This window comes from Adiantum capillus-veneris, chromosome 24 (genome assembly GCF_014529385.1).
Source record: "Adiantum capillus-veneris isolate H3 chromosome 24, ASM1452938v2, whole genome shotgun sequence".
In the NCBI taxonomy this organism is placed as follows: Eukaryota; Viridiplantae; Streptophyta; class Polypodiopsida; order Polypodiales; family Pteridaceae; genus Adiantum; species Adiantum capillus-veneris.
In genome coordinates this window covers 8,896,964-8,917,346 of record NC_140954.1, presented here as the reverse complement: position 1 = coordinate 8,917,346, position 20,383 = coordinate 8,896,964, and the positions used below count along the sequence as shown (strand labels likewise).

Genomic DNA, 20,383 nt, shown 5'->3' with positions numbered 1-20,383 from the left:
AAAACACAACTTCAAGCCCAAACTGATCTAAGCTGAGCCTTATCAAAAGTACATGGTATACAACCATGTGGCTATCCTTGTTCTGATGATGGTGTCACAATACATAGCCTTGGGGATTATCTTCTACACCCCGTAGACAAGTAATAGTTCATCGATGACAGAAATTTCAATCCTCATGTTATTCAGAACCAAATTGTTGTGACAAGTAAATGTCACAAAACTTTGGCTCTGGAGTGGACAATCCAAAGGCCTTTGGTAGAAACTTGCTCCCAAATTCTACCAAAGTCCACAGAGTACTCCCAAACTTGCTCATTCAAACTTCAAACCGATCCAAGGCATGCTTCCAAGTTCACTTTAGTTTATTGATTGCGAGTTGCTTCACTTTAATTTGAATTTCAAACATGGCGGCCGTCAAATATGACGACTGGGAGCAGGGAATGCCGTCAGTGGTATTGTGCAATCCAGTTGTGCTAAGCTCTTGTCCACAGGAGCCTGTCGTGCTGCATTGCTACAATCTGGAGCAGCAAGCTCTATCAAGAGTGCAAAAGATCACATGCTCAATAGTACAGCTTCATTGTTGTCTGCTGACGCCCTGGAAGGCTGGCCACCAACAATAGATCCCGCGGCCTTGGTCCAGGCGGTAGAGCACAAAACCACGTCGCAGCAAGCCCCTACTATGTAAGTAGTAGCTTGTTTCTCACAACCCTCAAGCTGTAATGCTGGATTCCGATAGCAGCACAGTCCGTTATCATGTCTGCTTTGCAAGCTAAATTTTTTTTTGAATGCGCTTCCAGAGATTCTCTAGCTATTGACTGTCCAATCGATCAGCATGAGATAATGCATTTGCATTCCAGTAGCCCCGCAACCATTCAAGCTAATATCTGGCCACTTCATGTCATCAAGCTCATCTCAACCTAGAAACCATAGGGATCTATCAACTTTGTTCTTATAGCTAGACGACAACGAGAAGGAAGGTTCTGCTTACACCATCCGGTGAAGTTACTTTGGAAATGCAGCTTCCGCTACTTGAGAGCCTGGTGGGAGGCAGCCAAGCCCATGTAATATAACTTTGAAGCTCGTGCACTTTCTTCCCTACTATATCTTCAACATCCATGACATACTTGCATGCTAAGACCACAGTCCTGCTCTCACATCCAATATCAATAGCCAATTCCAGGAGTCGTCGGCTATCGGTAGGTTTTCCTTGCTTTGCACTCATTTCAGGGTCGAGCTCTGGTTTTGTACTTGATATAAGCCCCACGTGCAGGTCCACATTAGAGAATGCAGCTGGATCAATTTATGATTTCATAGATGGGCAGGACTTTCTATCCTCGCCTTCTTCAAGCATGTTGCAGGCATGCAGGAGAAGCTAGTACCTTGTGCACATGAACTTGGGAATAGAACTTGTTTGCAATGCAAACCTCATGCACTCAATGTCATAGCTCCTTCAAGTGCTTGAGCCTACGACATCAACATTTTGCGAGAAAATATTTGCAACTATCCTCTACATCCATATCAACTACTGTTAGACTACTCAAAGTAGTTGAGATGAGAGTTACATGTCTCTCCCCCTTCCCACTCACTAAAGCTCTGCACCGATCTAGCATCACATACACTCTTGCAAGGTTGACACAATTAGGTTGGCCTCTCTCTCTCTCTCTCTCTCTCTCTCTCTCTCTCTCTCTCTCTCTCTCTCTCTCTCTCAGCCGTTTTTTGACCTAGTAGACAGCAGTTCACTCTTTTGACCATAACTTGCTCATCCGAACTCCGATTTAGGTGATCTATAGCCTCAATCGAAGAGCACGAATCCCTCTACGCATTGATGTAAAGACAGAATTTTTCTGTGTAATGGAAGGCTTTGCTGTAACAGCATCTCAGAACTGAAAAAACTGTCAAAACTTTGCGTTTTTGTTGCCGACTTGAAGGCAATGTCAGACAAAACTCGCAAGGGTGGAAAATCCACACTCGCCATGGAGAATGATGCAAAATTTCCAAGGAATTTGGATGCTAATCCAACCACATCATCTACAACAACGGACGCAATGATCATGGCTTACTTGATCTCGTTACAAGAAACCGTCAACAAACAAGGTGAAGAGTTGCGCGCACTTGCAATGGAGAATGGTACTTTAAGAGTTCTCGTTGTGGAGAATGAGCACCTCAAGAAGGTTCTTGAAATGCAAACAACACGCTTGATGCATCTTGAGAATGAAGTTCAAGAATGTAAAGGCTCTCTTGTTGACATGAATGTATTGAAAGAGCGCTTGAGCAAAGTTGAGAGTGATCATGTATTGAAAGAGGAAACAATAGATACAATACGACATGATGTATGTGAGATGAGAAATGCATCCAAATCATGGGCTGATATATGTAAGGATAATGTGGTTTCTACATCTCCTATCACGCAAGCCGTTGTCCAAGCAAAGAATGTAGAGAATGTGGACACTCAAGAATTGCACGAACGACAAAAACGCTCAAAGAACATCGTCATTCGTGGAATCAAGGAGGAAAGCATGGAAACACCCCAATCTCTTGCAGTTGCTATTGAAGATTTTTTTGCTACACACTTTGGCATGTCAGGAATCATGGCTTATGGTGCACATCGAGTTGGAAAACAAGGAGCCACTCGCTCGGGAGAAAGACCTATTGTATGTACGATGGCTGATGAGGTAAAGAGAAAGATCATCCTTGACAATGGTTGGATCTACCTCAAAGGAACAGGTTGTAATGTATATGAGGATCGCACTATTATGCAACAAAATGTACGTCGCAAAGCATATGAGGAAAGAAGCAAGAAGTTTAAGGTATCACCTCAAGAAGAAAAGCCACTTAAGGAGGATGCAAGTCCACCCAACAAATAGGGACACATGATCTATGAGACCAACTCACGCTTGCGAATAAGCTTTTGGAATTGTAACGGGTATCCATGGAATGCGGGAATTGGCATTGATGAGCTTACCAATGACTCCGATGTGATACTTCTTGTCGAAACATGGGAGCATGATGCGCAACGAATTCTTGGATTTGACAAATACGATGTGCATTCTTTGATGTGGGCCAAAAATGCAAAGCAACGAAGAGGCCAAGGAGGCGTAGCATGTATGACTAAAAAGGGTTTGAAAGATGTTTCCATTGTCAAAGAAGATAAGTATAAACGCTACTTATGGCTGAAAATCAGTCCACCAAATGGTCAAGTCATGTTTGTGGCCGGTTGCTACATTCCTCACTATGACTCCAACTTTTATGCTTGCTTGAATATGGATAGAGATCAGCCCTTTGTTGAACTAGAGGAAGACATTGCTCATTACAAGGATCAAGGTGAAGTCATTGTTTTTGGAGACATGAATGCTCGCACAAATATGCTACAACACGACACACAACAAGTAGACATGCCACATGTCTCAAGAAGAATGAATGACTCATTCATGTATAATCGAAGTTCTAATGATGCAAAAGAAGTGGATCACTATGGAAAGTCACTTCTACATATGTGCAATAGTACCGCAATGCTCATTGCAAATGGTGTATCTCTATAGCAAGGCACCAATGACTTTACATGTAGAAAGCACAACGGTGCTAGCGTGATTGACTATATGTTGTTCTCGGAAGCCACTCTAGAATGCATACAAAGCTTTACACTTGGTGAATGGAATCCGGAATCGGATCATAGGATGTTATGTATTGACCTCAAGTGTGGTAAACGGTCCGAGCATGTAGCCTCCAATCATTATGTGAATCATTTGTACCTACGTCTAGACTTCAAACGAGCACTTATATATGCTGATATGGTGGACCAAATGTTAAGCATGATAGAGCATCAAGAGAGCCCAACATTAGAATGCAAGTGGAAAGTTTTCAAATAAGTAATTTTCTCTTGTGCGAAGGAATGCTTTTCTGTGAAACACATGTCTTGCAAAAGGTCTAAGAAGGGTAGCACCAAGAAGAAATGGTTTGACATGGAATGTAGTCAAGCCCGAAAACACTTGCTAAGATTGGATGCAATCAAAGACAAGGAAGTTTACTTGGAATGTTCACACACATACAAAGCACTTGTTCAAAAGAAGAGGAGAAGGTGGGAAGTCGAAAAACAACTTCTTTTAGCACAAGAGAAAGCACATGCATGTGGCAAGTTTTGGCAAAATCTCAAAGGCAAGCGCGTTGAGAGCTTTGGTGACTTGACTCTTGAGGATATGTATATGCATTGTAAGAATCTCTATGAGCAACCCAATGTTGATAAGATGGAGTGTTGTAGCTCCCTTCCGTTTATGTCTCCCTTCTTTACCATTGAAGATGTATGCCATGCGCTTGAGAAACTTGCTACTCGCAAGGCAGGTGACCTTCAAGGTGTCAAGGCTGAAATGATTAAATGGACAAGCAAGAAAACACGATATTGGATATGCGATATGTTTAACCTTGCACTTTAGTATGGCATGCCTCATGATTGGAGTGCAAATTGGATCAAACCTTTGCACAAAGGAGGAGATGTAAACAATGTGAACAACTATCGCACTATAATGGTTGGTTCTTTAATGGCAAAGTTATTTGGATGTATCATGGAGATGAAGATAAGTGAATGGGCTGAAAAGAATGGCAAACGTGCACTTGGCCAAGCAGGTTTTTGAAAGCATCATACCAAAAAGTGATATGTCGATTACGTATGGGAGATGGAATTTCAGAATTTTTTGCAAGCACTATTGGTGTCAAACAAGGATGCCCACTTTCCCCAACCCTCTTTGGGCTACTCATTGATGAATTGGAATGCATGGTTCTTGACTTTATGCAGCAAGAAGGCATAGAAGAGGTTAAGATTGGAAATGCGGTGATCATGCTTTTGCTTTATGCCGATGATGTAGTGCTCTTGGCACATACCTTAGAAGATGCACAAAAGCTTATGAGTGTCTTGGAACGCTTTTGCCTACATAGCGGGCTGATCGTGAATGGATCCAAAACCAAGGTTATGCTTGTAAAGACCCTCAATGATGAAAATCCATGCATTGTATATAACAATGAGAAACTTGAAGTGGTAGATCACTTCAAGTACCTTGGCCTTGAGGTTCCATCCAATCATAAATGGAAGGATTGTGCAATGCGTCGCTTGGAAGCCGGAAAGAGGGCCTATTATGCATTTGAGAACATGTGCAATGCAGGAGAGATCAAGTGTTGGGCTCTCAAAAAGTACCTCTTTGACACATTGGTGACACCGGTGCTTCTTTATGGAGTGGAGGTGTGGGGTGGAAGCATCGGGAAGTCTACTTGGAAAGAGTTTTGAGAATGTCCAAAAGCGTTTTCTCACCAACTTTCTCCAAGTCAAGACACAAACACCCTACATGCTCTTACTTCTTGAGTCCGGATTGCTTCCCATTGAGGTCTTGGGCATGCAAAGGGTTGTGGAGTACATGCGTAAGACACAACGTAGCCCTTTGCATCGACTTCCTAGAATCACATATGAAGCATGTCAAATGGTTCAAAAGACATGCAAGAGCAAAATACTAAGTTCGGGGTGGATGCTTGATATCAAGAAATGGTTTGGAAGATGGGATGCATGTCACTTGGTCAAGGATGCGTCGATCGACTCCCAAGTCAATGAGGCCTTCTTACAACGCCAATGTATCACGGCTTGGGAGAAATCCGGAGGTTCTCGCTTCAGCCATTACACCACACACGTTGCCCCAAACTACAAATCTCTCTTCTTCTCGGAACAAGGTAACCGAACCCATTCCTACATCCTTGAGCCCATCCCGTTGAGTGCGATCCGCACCATTGCCTCCATTCGTCTTAGCTCCCATTCTCTACGCTGCGAGACAGGACGTTGGGGCACTAGCGAGGAGTGTCATCGACTTTGCACCTTATGCCCTCGTCAAGTGCGAGAGAGTGAGTACCACACACTACTCGAGTGCTCAGCTTTTGACCACATTAGGTCCTCTTTTCCCCATATATTCAGCCATGATCTCTCCCTACATACCTTCCTCTCCCAACCACGATGTGGACTCTCTATTGCGACGCTCATTTCAGCCATTTTTGAGCATCGAGAGTCACTTATGTACTCCACTCACACCCCGTGACATGTTCATTTGGTCCCATAGGTCATATTTGACCTCCCAGGACGATAATAGAACTATCTATCTCTCTCTCTCTCTCTCTCTCTCTCTCTCTCTCTCTCTCTCTCTCTCTCTCATCTATTTCACATTTCCCTCTAATTTGTGTCTACCAAGGGTAGATGCTCGAACTCAAGTTCGAGCCTCCACACATTTTTCCACCTAGTAGGGGTCTACCCTATTTCAATTTTGTACAAGTTTGTGGACTTAAGTTCGAGCCAAGTGTGGAGGTTCGAACTTAAGTTCGAGCCTACACACCTTTTTGTACATGCCATGATAGAGGCTTGGTTCTTTAAAAAGTGCTTGTCATATCTAAAATTTGCATGCTAGGGATCTTGATTCTATGTATAAATTCATTTTTTCACGATTAATTAGAATCAAATATATGCTTTTTTCCACCAAATGTCCACTAATTTTAACAAATTTGCAACTTTGTATGCACAAAATTTATTTAAAGAGGAGTTTTTTTTATAAGTAACAAACAATCAAACTCCTTCCAAAAACCCTCGTAGTGCCCTAAATTGAAGTCATTAACAAACATCAAGCTCCTTCTAATTGTCTCTAAGTGCCCTAAAGTCCTTATTATGTTATGACTCTCTCTCTCTCTCTCTCTCTCTCTCTCTCTCTCTCTCTCTCTCTCACTCATCTATTTCATATTTCTCTCTAATTTGTTTCTACCAAGGGTTGAGTTCGAGCTTCCACCCGTTCTCCTACCTAGTAGGGGTTTACCCTCTTCCAATATTGTACGAGTTTTGTACCGAGTAGGGTAGAGGCTCAGACTTAAGTTCGAGCTAAGTGTGGATGTTCGAACTTAAGTTCAATCCTCCACATCTTTTTGTACATGCCATGATAGAGGCTTGGTTCTCTTGTCATATCTAAAATTTTCATGCTAGGGAAAGTGGTTTCAATTTATAAATTTATTTTTTCACGATTAATTAGAATCAAATATATGTTCTTTTAAAACCAAAAAGCCCTAATTTTAACAAATTTCAGCTTAGTATCCGAACAAATTATTTAAAGAGGAGTCTTTTTAATATGTAACAAACATCAAACTCCTTCCAAAAGACCTCTTATTGCCCTAAATTGAACTCATTAACAAGCATCAAACTCCTTCTATCTGACCTCCAAGCACCCTAATGTCCTTATTATGTTATGACTAGAACAGAGTACATTACATCGTCTAGAGAATTCTATTAAGTGATGGGCCCATTCAAATAGGTAAGGTATGCCAAAATATAGGGACTATCTAAACAAAAAAGGAATTAAATTTAGTGTGCCCGCAAATAGATGATAGTTGAAACCACACAAAAATACTAAATTTTTCAGAAATATTTTAAAAATTGGGACTTGAATAATTTCCAAAATTCCTAAATATGTCTTTTATAGGCTTGGGGGATAATTGTGAGATCTTCAATGAAGAGAGGATTGTTAAGGACATGCAAAGTGAGCGGACAATATCTACTATGGCAACAGAAGTAGGACCTACAATGGTGACTTCTATAAATGCTCTTGAAGATATGCTCAAGCACATAAATTGAGAGATACCCAGGGTCCAAGAGGTCTATGAAAAAATATACAATTTATACTTTTATACAATTTCAATACACATTAGAGTTGCGAGTGTTTGCATAGAGGAGGAGTTCTCAGCTTCTGACCTAGCATGGAGTTTAAGACATGAGCCGGACTGCATCCAGAGGCACCTAGCAACTAGTGCTACCTATGAATGGGTGATATGAATGAAAGTGTACTCAAGAAAAATGACATTGTGGAGGGTGAATATATGTGTACACCACATTGCGGGAATATATATATATATATATATAGAGAGAGAGAGAGAGAGAGAGAGAGAGAGAATAGTGGAGGATGAAATAGAGTGCACAAAGCCACAAGGGAATGGCAAGAGAGAATCTTTAAATGCCCCATCTAAATGAAACATGCAACCATGAATTAATTCAATAACAAAATATGGGTATACCATAACGTCAAAAATATAAAATGACTAGCAGAGCATGGGACCCTGTGTAGGGATTGACTGGTCTATTCATCCACTTTCGCTCTACTACTACGGACAGAGAGAATTTCACTTCACCGGGTGCAAGCCAAAACACCTCCAACCTACTTGAGCGAGACATAAGAAGCTGAGGACGCTTCGCCTCCCTCCATGAATGCGAGCTCCGAAAGGATCCTAAATACCAGTAGATGGTAGGGTATCAACACCAACCGTACCAGTTTAGGCGCCACGCCTCTTTGATGCCCATCATCATGTGTTTAGGCAAAGCCAAGGCATGATCCCCGATGCGTTATCGGAGTAGGTTATTCAATCCCTAACGCACTAACCATGTAGATGATCCTAATAAAAAAGAAGACCTATGCAACACCCCTGATCCAGCAAAGCCCTAGGTCATCGACTCTATTGTCTAAGGCTAAGCGATGTAGGTGATCCTAATCTTGTAGAAATATTTCCATGAGAAAAATAACACATGAGTCCAATCACAATAGCATCTTCCATATGCACAAACAATCTTTTCCGAGCAATCAAACTGTAAAGGGTCTCTACCCCTACACATCTATCATTAACCATCAAAACCCTTCATGATCCAATCCAGAACCATAAATCATAATCCAATCACATCACATGGGTGAGCACTCCACCCACTTGAGGTGATGCAAAAATTTTAGCAACACAACCATATCCCAAAAAAAGATCCAAAAGCCACACTGGCTTCCATAATAAAAATCACAACTATAATTCATGAGGAATCTCAACCCTTAAACATAACCCATATTCCAAACTGAACCAACTTCCACACTTAGAGTTTGACATATCCACCAATCAAACTAAGCCCACACACATGACCCTTGAGACATGAATTTTTTATGCACAAAATATGTCTGACAAACACCTAAAAATGACTTCAAAATCCAATTTTGACAATGTTTAACCATGCATAAGTGATGCACTATGATGACACCTCACCCCCCTAGTAATAGAGCTAGTTTTGGCCTTGAAGGGTGGAAAGAAATATACACATGCACATGAGGCATCCACATCCATCCGTGAGGTTCCATACATCACATGACATCATTCCATCAACATAACATGATGCATAATAGCCCCGTCCCCTTGATCAACCATAACACACATATATGTAAAAAACAACTTTCTGTCATTTTTGGATGCATGCATAACATTAAAATGATAGTATTTGACCTCAAACCAATGTATCAAGCTCAAATCCATAATATAGACTAACACCTTATCACATCACTTTGCTCGTATGAGACTCATGCAACAAACGGTAAAAAAAGACACCTTATTCATATTTCTCTATAAGGTTCGGGTTGGCTAACCATATACCCCCATATAATTTTATGGACATCAAAAACTTGGAATAAAATCACCAAAACAAACTATAAAATATATATGAACAACTCATCGAGCTCACGACGGCATATGGCACTCCCCCTTGGTAGCACCCATACATGCGTAGGTAATCTCATACATAGGACTGTTAATAACTCACAATCACAAAGTAATTTCATAGACCTAAATTTATTTATCAGCAAGGTTAATCAAGATTTTTGTTTTTCTAAGTGGGTTCGCTCATCCAATGAGTCTATATAGGGGTTCTCCAAGGAGCCTAGGGTCCAAAAATTTGACTTGTGTAGTGGACAACAAGCTATTTTTTCACTGTAACTCTTTGCTCGTGCGGAATTTTCACATAATATCCAACGAGAAAATGTTATAAATGATGTGTTTAATCTTTGGTTTAAATGGTTTGACCTGATTCACAGCAGTTTAAGAGATATGACCAAAACAGTGTTCCTACTGCATATGTGACGTTGTCATGCCGCTCCGATTCCATGATGGGAAAAGAGCAAAGAAATGCAAGCTAAGCTTCTTTGAAGCCTACACATTTCTTGAGCAGTGATCAAGGCTTGTTAACAAACCAAGTATAATGCTAAATGTATGCCAAATAATATTGCTTTAAGGGGCAAGAACTTATGTTTTTAATGCTAAAAGTGGGTATATCTGAAGTGATAAGCAATGGGAGTTTATAGACTAGAACTACAGTGCTCAAATTTCTCTACAATCTTGTCTTTATGTCTTGTCAATTGGAGCTACGGTGAGCAAGGTATGTCAGTTTGAAGTTTGAGTCGATTGCAGATCTGTGATGAGGGATCAGGGAGGAAGTGAATGCATGGGCTTGAAGTGATGGACTTGTGGAGCACATCGGTATTTTCAAATCGGCAACTGGATATCTGATTGCCAACATATTGGCGATTTAAGTTTCATAGAGGGCTGATTCCGTATCGGTTTGGTTGCCTCGGTCAGTGTGTGATCTGGTGATTTTGGACATCAACCAGGCTCTGGAATACAGTGCACTTAATAGGGCAATAAGTGTTCGAGGGCACCTAGTCCAAAATGTCATCTTTTGTAGTGCATTGGTAACGGGGTATGCTTCCATAGTTGTGCTCAATACTACGGTGGACATACCCGGTATACATCTGCCACGCAATGGCCTAGGCCTGCCTTTTCCATCCCTCGGCTAACCTCTGTCCATAACACTCAAATGTGTTGGAATTAGGTTTGTTGAGAGACACACACAGCTTGGAGAAGACGAAGGAAGCTCAAGGCACACAATAGAGAGTGTATTACTTAGTGTGAAATGGAAAGATGGATAGCCCTGGAGTGATGCGCGTATATACAATGCACGGGGAAAAAACCTCCTAAAGAGGGAAAAAATGCCCTGGCGGTCCTAGTGTGTTCTCACACATCACTACCACATGTATATGGTAACAGATCCCCCCTGGAGTGATGCGGTGAACGAGAGCTGGCACATGAGTAAAGGAAAGTGCCATGCCCTAAGGACATGATCAGTCCACAAAGGGGAGTAAGCCCAAAGCTTTGCAGAAAGCTTCAAGCTTCTCACGAGACAATGCCTTTGTGAAAAGATCTGCAAGGTTGTCCTGTGTTGGCACATAAGCCAAGCTGATCTCTCCTACTGAGAGCCTCTCCCTGACATAGTGGTAATGCACCTCAATTTGCTTTGTGCGAGCATGAAAAACTGGGTTCCTCGCAACTGCCAATGCGTTCTAACTGTCAGTGTAGATAGTGTTGGCAGTGTCCTGTCCAACACCCAAATCAGCCATAAGGCGTCTGAGCCATACACACTCAACCGTAGCTGTGAAGATTGCCCTGTACTCAGCCTCACAACTTGAAGTGGCCACAGTAGGTTGCTTCTTGCTCAACCATGATATACATGAACTGCCAAACATGAAACAAAAACCACTTGTGGATACTCGCGTGTCAAAACAACTAGCCCAATCTGAGTCTGAAAAAGCATGTAAGTTTGGCGGCAATGATCCCCCCTTGGGATAAAACAAGCCAAGGTGTAAAGTGCCACTAAGGTAGCGGAAAATCCTCTTGACAGCCTGCCAATGCTTAGACCCTGGGCTATGCATGAATCTGCTGACCTGTGAGACTGCAAACTGAATATCTGGCCTCGTGTTGCATACATAAATGAGGCAGCCAACAGCAGTTTGGTAAAGAGTGACATCAGCAGGATCGCCAGCATCATGTAGACTCAACTTCAAACCTATTTCCATGGGAGTGTCAATAGGTTTGCAATCCTCAAGTCCAAACTTACATAGCAATGTCTCTATGTAACTTTTCTGACACAAGGCAATACCACCATCACACTGCTTAAACTCTATACCCACTTAATGATGCAACAGTCCCAAATCTTTCATCTTGAAAGTAGCATTCAAATCAGCCTTAAATTCAGCAATATGTCTCTCATTTGGTCCAATGATCAGCAAATCATCGACATAAAGAACCACAATCATCATCCTCACGCTTTACATACAATGTGCTTTCTGTTGGACTGTTACGAAAGCCTCGTTTAACCAAATGAGTGTCAACTTTCTCATACCAAGCACGAGGAGATTGCTTCAACCCATACAAAGCCTTCTTACATCTGCACACTTTGTCCTCTTGTCCTTTTATGACAAAACCGCGAGGCTGCGTTACATAAACTTCCTCAAATATGTCACTATTCAAGAAAGCAGCAATAATGTCTGATTGATGTACATCCCAACCAAAATGAGCTGCCAATGCACATAGAAAACGTACAGTAGTCACACGACAAGTGGGAGCAAAAGTCTCTTCATAATCTATGCCTTTTTGTTGTGCATAACCCTTTACAACAAGTCAAGCCTTATGGCGATTGATCTCACCATCCGGCTTGCGTTTCAACCTGTAAACCCATTTCGTACCAATGGCCTTTTTGCCAGGAGGCAAATCACATACAGTCCATGTGTCATTTTCTATAATTGCATCATATTGTGATTGCATGGCAACCATCCAATTTTCTGAATTTTGTGCTTCATCAAAAGACAGAGGCTCCTCAACATCATGTAAGCTAGACACAGCCAAAGCATAACAATCTGATGCATAAGAAGCATGGCGAGAGTCTGAACGAGTACGACTAAACAAAGTTGCATCCAATTTACTGTCACGCAATGTGTGCACCAACCATTTTGGCATACCTCTAGCCTGCTCATTTTCAGCCCTTTCCTCATCAATTTCACATCATGTACATCTGCATCAGTATAATAGGTTGAACTGTAACATTTTCAGAAACCCCCATAGGCTGTACATTTGCCTCATTGGAACTTACATTCGTCTTTCCGCCACTGAAAAGAGGCAACAAAGTGTCATAAATGTCCTGTGAGCTTACATTACTGTCTCTAGTACATGACAACAAGGGCTGAAAAGAATCTTTCACAAACACTACATCCCGAGAAACCAGAATACGTTTTGTTTGCAGATGATACAACCTGTAACCTTTGCTTTCAGCACTATAACCAACAAAAATACATTTGACAGCCTTATCATCCAATTTTCTGCGCTGCACTTGTGGCACCAAAGCATATGCCAAACAGCCAAAACCACGCATGTGCTCAATAGAAGGCTTTCTATCATGCCATGCTTCATATGGAGTAATAGATTGCAAAGCTTTCGTAGGACACCTGTTAAGTACATAAGTGGCACACATGATGGCCTCAATCCAAAAAGAATGCGGCAAAGCTTGACTTTTGACCATCCATCATTCCATTTCCGTCAGTGACCTGTTTTTCCTCTTAGCAACACCATTTTGCTGAGGTGTATAAGGCACTGTACATTGGTGTTTTATCCCATGACTAGCCAAAAATGCATGAAATTCATGAGACATATACTCCCCCCCTCGATCGGAACGGAGGGTGCCCATAGTACATTTCGAGACATTTTCAGCCATAGCCAAAAATTGTTTGAAGCACACAAAAACTTCGAACTTTGCTTTAAGTGGAAATACCCATGCATGCCTGGAGTAATCATCAATGAAAGTCACGAAGTACAGGTAATTGCCCAAGGACGGAGTTTGCATGGGCCCACAAACATCACTATGCACAAGCTGCAACCTGCATGTGACCCGAACTGAACCATCCTTTGGAAATTTAGAACGCTGGATCTTACCCAAAATACAGCCTTCACAAACATGTTTGACAGGTGCTTCAAGAGGCGGCAAAGAAGCAACAAAATCAGATTTCTGCAAATGCAGCAAACTGGCAAAATTTAGATGACCAAAACGTGCATGCCAAAGTTTTGCATCTGAAACAGCCCTTGAATCTGCAACAACATTTGCAAAATTTTGTCCACACTTGTCATACAAAGTGAGCTTATACAGCCCACTGCACAAAAGGCCAGATGCAACAATTTCATCACCAAAACTGAGATCATGAACTGTACATCTGTCATCCACAAATTTGACTACAAGTCCAAGTCTAGCAAGTGCGGATACAAACAAGAGATTCTTCTTGATCCCAGGTACATAAAGTGCACCAACAAGTGTGAAAGGACTACCATTAGCAGCAGTAAGCACAATCTTTCCAACTCCCTGAACTGGATAAGAGGCATTGTTGGCACAAGTGACTGAATTCTCATGAGGGACAGACTCGAGAGTGGTAAACAATTCACGATGTGAGGTAATGTGCTTTGTAGCACCACTGTTGAAAGACCACACATGTGAATCTGCAGCAACTGACAAGCATGCATCATGGACAACAAGATTGTAAGTGCACTCTGCGCTAAAAGCCCATTCTGCATCAACATCAGCATTACACTCTCCTTTCAAAGAAGACTCAACAATGGCTGCATTTGTAGTGGAACCAACATTTGTAGTCGAACCACCCTCTTTCTTCTTAGCCTCTTTGGCCTTCAACTTAGGACACGACTTGATCAAGTGATCATTAGCTTTACAATAATGGCAACGCATCTTCTTTTTGCCCTTGTCACCAGAGTTGCCAGATGAAGTGTTGCCAACAGAAGCATTAGGAACAGTATTTTTGCCACTCGCAGCAGAACCATAAGAAGTGGCTGCATTGCTGTTACACCCTTTCTTTAAGAAGCAATAAAAGCCTGTTCAACTGCACGCCGCCTAGTCCTGTTTTTTCTAGAAAGTGACTCTTGCAACAGCAATGTGCATAATGCATCAAACGTGACAACTTCAGGATTTCCTTGGGTCATAAGTCTTCAAGTACTAGCAAAAGTCTGGTAAGAATCTAGTAAGGCATCAAGAACAGTCTGCACAAGGGAACTGTCTGAAATGACTTCACCTGCAGAAATAAGTTTCTCATTGATATCCTTGATACTAGCAAGGAAAGTGTCCATATCATCTTCCTCATGCATAATCTTCAACTCCAGCTCTTTACGCAGCAAAGCAATTTTAGCCTCATTGCGGCTTGCATAAAGACCTGCTAAAATATCCCAAGCCTGTTTTGCAGATTTTGTTGAACGGATGTGAGGAACAATGGTGCGCTTCACAGACAACGCAATCAATGCAAGAGCTTGCGCATCCTTAACATCCCAACGAGCTTGTTCTGCCGTAGGCAAAACAACTCTAACAGCAGCAATCCTTGCAGCAAGACCTGCAACATCCTCAACATCGCCTACATCCTCAGAACCAGGACGTACATCAATGCCCTGCACAATGTTCCAGACGCCCTTTGACACAAGAACATGTTGCATCATATAAGCCCACATAAGGTAATTGTCCCCATCCAACCTGTCCTCAACAACAAACATCTTGAACACATCTGTGTTGTTGTTAATGTTGCACCTAATGTGAAAACTGTCCGAAAATAGGAGAAATGGAGCGAGAACAACACGTGCTACATAGCATAAACTGTAGAAGACTAAAAGGAACCTGTTATGCAAAAAACGGCACTGACATAAATTCTGCACAAAATGACGAAATAGCCTGTGCAGTACTAGTAGCCTGTAGTGGAAACGGAGGCCGAAATGAGCCCAAATCAAAATTCTGAGCAAACCACGCTCTACGAGCCCTCCCAAAAAAAAATTCGACCTGTGAACGCTCGCCAAAGCTCACTGAAATCGGAGAAGGTGAGCAGGCTTGTGCTGGAGCAGCTGGCGACTAAGCCCGGGAGGACGTGACCTGCTCTGATACCAATTGTTGGAATTAGGGTTGCTGAGAGACACACATAGCTTGGAGAAGATGAAGGAAGCTCAAGGCACACAATAGAGAGTGTATTACTTAGTGTGCAATGGATAGATGAATAGCCCTAGAGTGATGGGCGTATATACAATGCATGGGGGGAAAAACCTCCTAAAGAGGCAAAAAATGCCCCGGCAGTCCTAGTGTGTTCACACACATCACTACCACATGTATATGGTAACAAAATGAAGCTCTTGCATCTACTTAGTTAAATCTTGAACTGCTAGCCTTCCCTATTCACTGGCACCTCAATATGAATCATTAGAGTTCTCTGATGAACCATCAATAAATTCCCTTATTTTGTTAGAATCCTTAGATCCACTATTAGTTGGCGGTTTATCATCCTACTTGAGTTTGATTTCACAGTGGTAGTAAAAAAGGGCACACTTTCACGCTTTCTACCTACATGCTTATTTATCAATTTATGGATATATATCTCTATATATCTATCCACTCCATCAACCTATCTATTCTAAGTATATTGATCTATCTCTATGTTTGTCTCTTTTCTTGATTGTCTTATATCTCTTTAGCTTGATCTCTTAATCCATGGACTATTTTCATGTACTTGTAAAGACATTTGTTTATATATCTCTACATATGTCTATTGAATTATACATCCACTATCAATCTATCTACCATTATATCTTCAATCTATCCATTGTCTATTTTTTTATCTATGACTATACATATTTTAGTAGAGGTTTATTGAACATATAAAAAGTGTAAGTAATTAGACATCTAGTGGTGAGATACATGGAGAGATAGTGGTGGATAGATACATAATGATAAGTAGATAGAGAATTAGTGGCAACACAAGCATATGGACATATTGTATATACATAAAAATTCACTCATTCATATAAACACCCACACACACACACACACACACACACTCTGGCACACACACCCACACATCTACATACATATCCAATTGACTATTGATTTTTGTCTATATAATTAAATATCTACATATTTATCTATCAACCTCATATCTTAGTTAAAATGAAAATATCATTGTTAAAAATTTATACCATTACATCAGTTGCCTAGATGGGACTGTCAAAATTTTTGAAGTAGTTCAATGGGATTCATGCAAAAGTAAGTGTGGCTAGATCATGGAAGTCTTGAATTTTCCTAGCCACTTGAGGGTTTTGGTAGCTTGTTGACTTCAAGAAAAAAATTTCATGATTGCACGAGCCGTGCCATCAAATAGCTAGTGTTAGACGTTCCTAGATGTCAATAATTTTGTAAACATGATAAATCCAAGAACCAAGCTGGAGCTTGTTGTCGTAGTATTCATTCATATTTTTGGTTGTTTTTAGCATGAACTATTACAATTGAGGTTGTAGGGATGCACACACAACTTGAAGAGGATGAAGAAACTCAAGACACATAGCTAGAGTGTGTTTCTTAGTGTGCAAACAAAAAGATAACCCTAGAGTGATGGCTGCATATACAATGCACCAAGAAGAAAACCTCCTAGTGTGATGAAAAAAGTGCCCCCAACGGTCCTAAGAGTGTTCACACACATCACTACCACATATATGCAAACAAATTCCCCCTTGGAGTGATGCAATGAACAAGAGATGGCATGTAGTGTACCCCTGGGGAAGTGCCATGCCGTATGGACATGATCAATTCACAAAGGGAAGTAAACCCAAAGCTTTGCAAAAAGCTTCAAACTTCTCACAAGGCAAATCTACAAGGTTATCATGTGTTAGCACATAAGCCAAATTGATCTCTCCTACTAAGAGTCTCTCCTTAACATAGTGATAATGCACCTCAATGTGCTTTGAGTGGGCATGAAAAATTGGGTTCCTCATAATTGTCCATGCACTCTGTCAGTGTAGATGATGTTGGCAGTTTCCTATCCAAAACCCAAATGAGACATAAAGTGTTTGAGTCATACATACTCAATTGTAGCTCTACTGAGCATGAAACAAAAACCTCTTGTGGACACTCGTGTATCATAGCAACCAACCCAATCTAAGTTCAAAAAATCATGTAAATCTAGTGGCAATGATCTCCCTTGGGATTAAAAAACCCAAGATGTAAGGTGCCATTCAAGTAGTGGAAGATCCTTTTAACAGCCTACGAATGCTTAGCCTTTGGGATATGCATAAGTTTGCTAACCTATGAGATTGCAAATTGAATATTTGGCCTCATAATACATACATAAATAAGGCATCCAACAATAATCTAATAAGAATGGCATGTGCAAGATCTTCAACATCATGAAGACCTAATTTGAAACATATTTTCATTGGAGTATTAATAAAGTTTGTATTTCTCTATATATCTTGCTTGACATAAAGTGATACCTCCATCACACCACTTAAAATGTATGCCCAAGTAATGTTTCCAAAGCCCCAAGTATTTCATCTTGAAAGTAGCATTCAATTCAGCCTTGGATTCAGTAGTGTGTGACTTATTCAGACCAATAATTAGCAAATCATCTACATAGAAAACGACAATGAGATATACATCACCCTCACATTTGACAAACAAAATGCCTTCAATTGAACTGTTACAAAAGCCTTATTTAACCAAATGAGTGTCATCTTTCTTATACCAAGCACGAGGAGACTACTTCACCCATATAAATCTTTCTTGCATTTGCACACTTTCTTTACATATACTTCGTTAAACATGTCACCATTCAAGAAAGCAGTAACAAATTCTAATTGATGTGCATTCCATTCAAAGCGAGCTGCCATTGCATATAAAAAATGAACAATAGTCATACAACAAGTGGGAGCAAAAGTCTTTTCATAGTCAATGCCCTAATGTGCATGACCTTTTGTAGCAAGTCTAGCCTTGTTGTGATCCATCTCACCATTGAGCTTACATTTCAACTTGTAAACCCAGTTTGTACCAATGCCCTTTTTTCCAGGAGTCAAATTAAATAAATTCCATGTTTCATTTTCTATGAGTGCATCATCATATTGTGATTGTATGTAGCCATTGATTTTTGAATTCTATGTTTCATCAAAGAAAGAGATTCTTCTTCATTACATAAATGAGAAATGGCCAAAGCATAACAATCTGATGTATATGATGCATGGTGAGAACTTGAATGGGTAAAGCTAGACATAGATGCATCCAATTTACTATCATGCAGAGTATGCACCAAATATTTTGGCATACATCTAGCCTCTTCATTCTTAGCCATTTCCACAACAAGTACGTCATGTACATTTGCATCGATAATAGGCTGATTTATAGCAATTTTTTAAACCCTCATATGTTGTACATTTGCCTCACTGGAACTTACATTCAAGTTTCCACCAGTAAATGGTGGCAACAAATTGTCATAAATGTCATGTGAGCTTACATTATTGTCTCTAGTACATGATAACAAAGGCTGACAAAATCTTTGACAAATTCAACATCTTGTGAAACCAGGTACCGTGTTGTTTGAGGATGGTATAACATATAGCCTTTGCTTTCATGATTGTAATCAACAAAAATGCATTTGATGGCCTTGTCATCCAATTTTTTGTGTTGCTTTTGTGCCACCAAAGTATAAGCTAAAAAACCAAAAATGCTCATGTGATCAGTAGATGGCTTCTTATCATGCCATAAGGAGTCTTAGACTGCAAATCTTTAGTAGGACACCTATTAAGTACATAGGGAGCACACATGACAGCCTCAAGCCAAAAAAAAAGTGGTAAATCTTGACTCTTGACCATACATTATGCCATCTCCATAAGCGACCCATTTTTCCTCTCAGCAACACCATTTTTTTGAAGTGTATATGGTATTGTACATTGCTGTTTTATCCCATGACTAGCTAGAAATACATTAACTCGTGAGACATATACTCTCCCCCTCAATCTAAACGGAGGGTGCCTATTGTATATTTTGAGACATTTTAGCCATAACCAAAATTTTCTTGAAGCAAATGAACACTTCAAACTTAGATTTAAGTGGATACACCCGTACATGCCTAGAGTCAAAAGTCATGAAGTACAGGTAATTACCCAAGGATGGAGTTTGCATAGGCCCACAAACATCACTACACACAAGTTGTAACCTGTATGTAGCCCTTATTGAACCATCCTTTGGAAAATTTGAACATTATATCTTACCCAAAATGTATCCTCCACAAACATGCTTAGAAGGTGCTTCAAGAGGTGGCAAAGAAGCAACCATATCAGATTTTTGCACATGCATCAAACTTGCAAAACTCAAATGCCCAAAACGTGCATGCCAAAGTTTTGTATTTGAAATAGCCTTTGATTTCACAACTACATTTAAATTTTTTTTGTCCATACTTGTTGTAAAAAGTGAGCTTATGCATCCCACAACACAAAATGCCAGATGCAACAATTTCATTAAGATCATGAATTTTACATCTATCATCCATAAATTTGACAGTAAGACCAAGTTGTGCAAGTGAAAATAGAGACAAAAGGTGCACCAACAAGTGTGAAATAACTGCCATTCATAGTAGTTAGCATTACCTTTCCAACTCCCTTGACTAGATAAGAGGCAGTGTTGGCACAAGTGATCGTACTCCATGAGGGACAACCTCAAGAGAGGTAAACAAGTCACAAGCAAAGTAATGTATTTTGTAGCACCATTACCAAAGTACCAAACATGTGACTCTATAGCAATTGACATACATACCTCAAGGACAGCAGGATCATAACTACACTCTGCACTAAATGCCCATTTTGCATCTATATCAATATCAAAATCTCCATTTATAGAAGATTTTGCCAT

At 40.5% G+C, this 20,383-nt stretch overlaps 1 pseudogene; it reads right to left on the bottom strand.

The window, feature by feature from the left end:
- Positions 1-999: 999 nt before the first annotated feature.
- On the bottom strand, positions 1,000-20,383 carry LOC147425912 (uncharacterized; annotated as a pseudogene).